The 6,893-nt window shown below is 38.3% G+C and overlaps 1 protein-coding gene and 1 pseudogene across 4 annotated transcripts in view; one reads left to right on the top strand and one right to left on the bottom strand.

The window, feature by feature from the left end:
* The window catches only part of LOC106869685 (putative amine oxidase [copper-containing]), a 491,890-nt gene that overhangs the window by 203,393 nt on the left and 281,604 nt on the right, over positions 1 to 6,893 (top strand). The window contains exon 1 of one of the 4 annotated variants that reach the window (XM_052978363.1): positions 4,379 to 4,435. The exons of the other annotated variants lie outside the window; for them this stretch is intronic. The gene's annotated coding sequence lies outside the window, so the exon portion shown is untranslated. Of the gene's footprint in view, positions 1 to 4,378; positions 4,436 to 6,893 lie in introns of those variants that run through there. 4 annotated transcript variants of the gene reach the window in all.
* LOC128247066 (histone-lysine N-methyltransferase SETMAR-like) overlaps positions 1 to 6,893 on the bottom strand; it is a 54,203-nt pseudogene that overhangs the window by 33,595 nt on the left and 13,715 nt on the right.

A 6,893-nucleotide genomic window follows, 5' to 3' on the forward strand; every position in this document is an offset into this window, starting at 1 on the left:
AACTTTGTATGTGTGTGTGTGTGTGTGTGTGTGTGTGTGTGTGTTTATATCTAAATGAAAACATACTTAAATATTCTGGAACAAAGCCGAGCAAAAGATTGTGATTGAGTTATATTGCAATCGAACCACATTCCTTGTGTATATGTGTGTGCATGTGAGCGTGTGTGTGTGTGTGTGTGTTTATACTTATTCGTATATACACATACATGCAGATGTAATATATACATGCATATATATGTGTGTGTGTGTGTGTGTATGTATTTATGCGTGCGTGCGTGCGTGCTTGTGTGTTTGTATAAGTATAAATATGTGTGTATATGCACATATATATTTATCTGTATATACATATACTACATATACATACATACACACACGCACATACACACACATATATATAAATATATATATATACACATACATACATATATACATACATGCATACATATACATACATACATGCATATATATATGATAGATATGTACATAAACATGTGTGAAGTTGATGAAAAAGACGAACATCATAAGATGGGTGAAAAGAAGAAAAGGGAATGTTTATATGTATTTTGTGTGCGTGTATGCTCATGATGTGGTGTGTAGTATATTTTCCAATATATCTTCAAACTCTATCGTCTAATGTGATTATATCCTGTCAGTAGTGACACCTAGACAGGCAGTCAGACGGAGAGAAAGGCAGTTTTAGAGACGTTATGTAAGAGAGAAATAAACCAGTCATTCTGTCGGACAAATGCGAACCAAAATGAAACAAGAAAGTCGCAGTAATATGTTGCAGTTGTCTTGACGCTTTGACATTTTAGTGTAATTTGGGGGTAGAGTTGAACGTCACAACGATTCGTAATTAAGAGGAAAATATGAAAGCCAGCCATCATCCGACTATAACTGGGTAACATGTACATGCTTTCGTTAAGTATATTTAGGTACCTGTGGAGTCGCGAACAGACATGGACAACTTTTTTGAGTTTCTCGTCCTTTGACTCTGTGACATACCCAGGATCTGACAGCTGGGTAGAGGAGAAGAGAATGGGGAAAGGAGGAGAGAGAGGAGAGGAGAGATGCAGAGAGAGGGAGAGAGGAGGAAGAAGAGAAAGAGAAAGCTGCATTGGCACTCGGCTGGTGCTCGTTTTTAACTGAGTAAACTGGATCAACGTGAAATGAAGTGCCTTGCTCAAGGGCACAACGCGCTGCCTAGGCCAGGAATTGAACCCACGACACTATGATCGCGAGCCGAACACTCCCTAACCATTTGGCCACACGTCTTCCACAGAAGAAAAAATATTTTTACAATATTACGGTTTTAATAAACCCTAAGAATTAAATGGAAACTATTATGTTAAATGAAACTTTAACTTTAAATAATTACCAATCTGGGGTCATGGATTGGCGCAAGTTATAAGAGGGTCTGAGTAGGATGCCTTGTGGTATCATTTCTGGTCCCTTGCATTCTGACAGCTGCGAAGCGACAATACAGGTACCAAACTGTATAGGCCCAAATCACTGGTAGCGTCTCCGTGAGATAAACACCAGTAGCGTAGAGGGGAGACTTGTGTGCACGGGTAACTGTTAAACTTGCGCAAAATATATTGCTCAAGCTTCCACATACACGTGGCAGTGCATGGTCAGTCTTGACCGATAGAGGTCAAAGTAGACTACAAAACAGTCCAGAGTGTTAGGACGTTTATCTAAATGTACAAGAGCCTCAGGATTTATAAGGTTGATTACCTGGTTTCCATAGCACGTAAGTGACCGAGACACCAGTCCGTTGCAGGGTTATTCATTTACAGCTGAGTGAACTGGAGAAATGTGAAATGAAGAGTTTTGCTCAAGAACACAACGCACCACCCGGTCCGGGAATCAAAACCAGAATCAAAACCGTAATGAAAATCATAATTAAAACACACCCTAACTCTAGGCCAGCATGTTTACTAGTAGGTGAGATGTGACATTTTAAATCAGACAATGAATATTTGAGATGCTGAGTCTCGAACATCTTCAAACAGGCGACTTGCCAAAAATTTAACAAGACATTGGGATATTCTGACAGACAAAGTAGATAAACTTAAAATTAGTTTGCTTTTTTTTTTTAATTAGAAAAACAGATCAACACATAGTGTCAAAGAGAAAACCTAGGAGGGTCATTCATAAAGTGATAGTGATAGCGATACAAGAGGAAACCGAAATAAATCAGCGTTCAAATCTACCAGAGTGTACTAAGAATGAATAGGTTTGTTATTGATTGAATACAATAATGATTTAGACATAAGGCCAACAATTTTGAGGAGTTTGTCCGTCGACCCCAGTACATTATTGGTACTTTATCATATCGATATCGAAACGATGAATGGCAAAGTTGGGTTCGGGTGGCATTTGAACTGAGAACATAAACAGCTACTGGTACCTTATTTTATCGATTCCCGAAAACTTTAAAAACAAAGCTGATCTCGACGAGATTTGAGCTCAGAACCTAAAGAGCCAGAGTCTGAACAAATACCTCAAGGTATTTTTCGGACACTCTAACAATTCTTCCAGCTCACCGATTTAGTCTAAAGAAATACCAATATCATCTATCTTTGTATTTTGATCACAGTACTTGTGTGTGTGGTCAAGTTACAATCATCACCAACGAGTGACATCACCGTTTTGAGGTGCTTTTTCTACTGAACTTTTAACTTCCTGATATTAATATATATTTATTTTATGATCCCTTTTCACTATGACCTTGTTTATTTACACGGTTCCCGTTCCTCTGTGTAAGATTTCATTTGTTTGCATAATTCCCTAGAACAATGATTTATCCGAATAATATAGACCGTCAAGCACCAGTGAACAGATAGATTTCACAGATTCCCTCCGGGATGGAATTGCCAACAGGATCAGCTCTTCACAATACAATATTCCGAATTGATGGAAAACAAACATTGGCTAAATAACATCAAACTCCCGCTGTCATAATTCTTTACTCAAGTAAATAAATAGAAAAATTAGTTTATTCTGTGTGAGGAAAACATGAAAGTAACAGAGAAGAATTCATTAATTATACGTTAATTGATAACAGATTAATTTTACAAATTTTGTTGAATTTTGAGAGTCATTATGCTAATAAGAAATACACGTGATGGATCTACTTCATCTCTTTTATTATTATTATTATTATTATTATTATTATTATTATTATTATTATTATTATTATTATTATTATTATTATTATTATTACATGGTGTGCACCAATGTTTTATATCCGGAACCAATGTCCTTGCCGTTCCTAATAGAGCAGATTTCTGAATTAAAGCAACTCTCGTATTTAAACCAATTTCAATGGGGAACCTGCTAAGTGTGTTGGTGATGGTACTTAGGGCACCTATAACAACTGAGATTACTTTCGTAGAAACCCTACAGTCTTCGTATTTCCCTAGCCAAATCCTGGTACTTGCCTATTTTCTCCTGTTCTTTGACCGATTCATTTATGTTCGCAGATATAACTACATCTATTATGACATACTCTTTTCTCCCTTGCCCAGAACGATATCTGGTCCCTTGCATGAAGTTCATGATCAGTCTGTACATTAAAATCCTATAAGGATTGACGTTGGTACCGTTTCCTTCGTACGTCAAATCCTCTTTATCACATGTCCCAGTGCCTTGGCCACACAATCGTGCCTGTTTCTATATTTCTTCAGTACTAAAGGACTACAGGAACTTATTATGAACATAACGGATTCCTCTTTCTCATTACAGACTCTGCACTTTGTATTTTCCGCAGGTTTATCTATTTTTACATAATGATATTCGTTCATAATGACAGGCTTTGAGCAGCTATTATGAGTTCTTCCGTTCCTTTCTTTAGGTCTCCATTATTCAGGCATAGCCAAGACTCATCTGCTGCGACATCCTGCGTTTGTCTGAGATGCTGACCGTGAAGTTTTTTGTCTCTCAGATGTTTCTTTTCCATTTCTGTTTTCTTCTTTTCTTGCATCCTGTTGCAGTCACTACAACTTCTTTCTCCTCTCCTTTCACATACTCTTCCATATCACGTTTTGCCATCCCTGCACAGTCTTTTATTGATATCAATCCTCTCTACCCCTTCTTCCGTGGTAGGTGTAACCTATCGACATTCTGTCTCTGGAATGTAGTGACCTGTACATGGACATTGTCTTTCTAGTTTTACAATTTATTTCCCTTAGTTCTTCCTTAATCCAGTTCAGGAAAGCAACAGAATATTGTATTACAGAGACCGCTCATGTATTTACTGTAGAGATGCTTTTCCCCTCCATTCAGTTTTGAATTCAGCACCGTTTTCTACTCTCCTGAGATATTCATCACTCACTTTCTCTTTTATTTCTTGGCAGAGAATACTATCTTCCTCCAATATACCAAGTTACTGCTGTTACCCTCATTCATTGCTCGGATTAATGTCTCATCTGTGAGTTTAATCCCTTCTTTCTTGGATATTTTTTCCCTCCTTATTACTAGCATCACACATTTATCTACTCAAAACTTCATGCCAATGTCATCACTCACAACTCTAACTATCTGAACCAGTGAATACTAAAACTTTCTCACTTTTGGCAAATAATTTCAGATCGTCCATAAATAATAGGTGGTTTATTTTCTCATCACAGCTAAATTAGCAGCATGATTTTGTCTCTCTCAATGTTAATACAAAAGAGGGATAAGAGTAACCACGAATAGTAGTGGAATATTCTCCTACTTATGATGACTTCACGTAACTTATCATGACCTGATGTTAGTATAGTTCTCCATTTTAGAATAATTATTTTTTTCCGATTGATTTGCATTGTATTTCGTCTTCCGGCCGGGTCTCAACCAGAGACCTAAGGCATATATATTAGATGGAGGGAAAATTCCTGAGAATGTGAGCAGTTGATGTCAACACAATTTTTTGAGTCTCATAGATTGTTGGTTTCCTCGGGATCTGGTCAAAAATTTGTCAGTATCTTTCTTGATCATTCCCAGGGCCCCTACAACAACAGGTGGGGGTGGGGGTTTTGGATTTTAATGGCCACATTTTTGATATCTCAATTTCAAGGTTCTTATATTTCGAAAGTTTTTCAAATCCCTTTGCAGAGATGTTTCTATCAATAGGTACTGTCATATCAATTAACAAATATGTTTTTTGTCTTAGGTCTTCGATGATGATGTCTGGTTTGTTAGCATTTATTTGCCTTTCTGTATGTATCCCATAATCCCATAGGATAGTAACATTCTCTCCCTCAGTGACAGGCTCTGAATGGTGTTCATACCAGTTCTTAGGTTGCGGGATACCATAGTGATGGCATATGTTCCAGTACAAGTATCGGCCAACCCGATCATGCCTAGTTTTATATTTTGTAGGGGGCAAGGACGGAGAAGCCGGCAACAATGTGGTCAATACTCTCAAGTGTGTCATTTCAGTCTACACTTTGCGTGTACCTCATTGTGTGTGACATTAGCTTGAAGGTTCCGAGTGAGGAAACTCTGATCTTGTGCCGCTAGGATAAATCCTTCTGTTTCGGCTTTCAAACCAACACTCTGCAGCCACTGATGGGTTCTTCTCCTCTCTGCATCAGCTTTCCCAGCTCGTTTGGGTACTGCCCATGCAATGGTTTTTTATTTTGCCACAGATTTGATATTTCCTGAAGCTTTCTTGTTTGGCTTTTGTTTTGTACTTTTTTTGCTTCTTTAGTGGGTGGGGTCCTCCTTATCATCATCATAATCAGGGAGTTTAAGCTCTCATCTGTATTTATATGCCTCCTTTGAGATTGAGTGCAGTTTCTTACTCTGTTCGTGTTGCCTAACCAGCTGTATCATCCAATTGGTGTCACTTTGGATATAGACTTGAAATCCTATCGTGGTCGATTTTTAGGACGTTTCAAGCTGGATTAGGCCTCTGTCACTTTCCTTTCGTGAGAGATAAAGCCTGTGGACGTCTGAGTTTGGGTGGTGCAGCCTGCTTAGTGTCAGCAGTTTCCTGGTCTTTTTGTTCATACGCTGGAGATCACTCAGATTGCAATTGATGACAATAAGGATATAGTGGACTACTGGTACCGCCAAGGAGTTTATAGCTGCAATTCTATCCTGAGAGTTCAGCTAAGTATTGGGTTGTCCGGAAAGTTCATGCCGATTTTTAAAGGAAAGAAAAAGGTCAATAAATACTTGCCATTACATTTTTAATCAACCAAATATGAACCATTTTGTTGCACAATGCGTCTCCATCTTTCCTTTAACTTGAAAATACCCTCTTCCCAGAATTGAGGTGGTCATGGCAAAGAATTCATCAAGGTATCTTTTTACGTCATCCAAGGAATTGAAATTTTTACCATTAAGACTATTCCGCTGAGACCTGAATAAGTGGAAATCCGAAGGAGCAATATCTGGTGAATATGGAGGGTGGGGTAACACATCGCAGCCGAGCTACAGCAATTTTTGTCTGGTTCTCAAAGAAACGTGCGGTCTTGCATTATCATGTTGGAAAACAACACCCTTCCTGTTGGCCAATTCTAGACGTTTCTCTTGAACTGTTGCTTTTAACTCCTCCAGTTGTGTGTAGTATTTCTCAGAATTAATTGTCTGGTTACTTGGGAGAAGCTCATAGTACAGAATTTCTTTCCAATCCCACCAGACACAAAGCAATACTTTTTTAGGGTGAAGACCCGCTTTTGATGTGGCTAAGGGTGGCTCATGTTGCTTACTCCAGGATCGCTTTCTCTGAACATTTCGGTAGATAATCCATTTCTCATCACTTGTCACAGTTTGCTTTAAAAAAAGGTGCGTTTTCATTCCGTTTATAAAGCGAATCACAGATGGAAATGCGATCCAAAAGGTTCTTCTCACTCAACTCATGTGGTACCCAAACATCGTAGCGATTTGTGTAGCCAAGC

The sequence above is a fragment of the Octopus bimaculoides genome, chromosome 2, assembly GCF_001194135.2.
Source record: "Octopus bimaculoides isolate UCB-OBI-ISO-001 chromosome 2, ASM119413v2, whole genome shotgun sequence".
Classification (NCBI taxonomy): domain Eukaryota; kingdom Metazoa; phylum Mollusca; class Cephalopoda; order Octopoda; family Octopodidae; genus Octopus; species Octopus bimaculoides.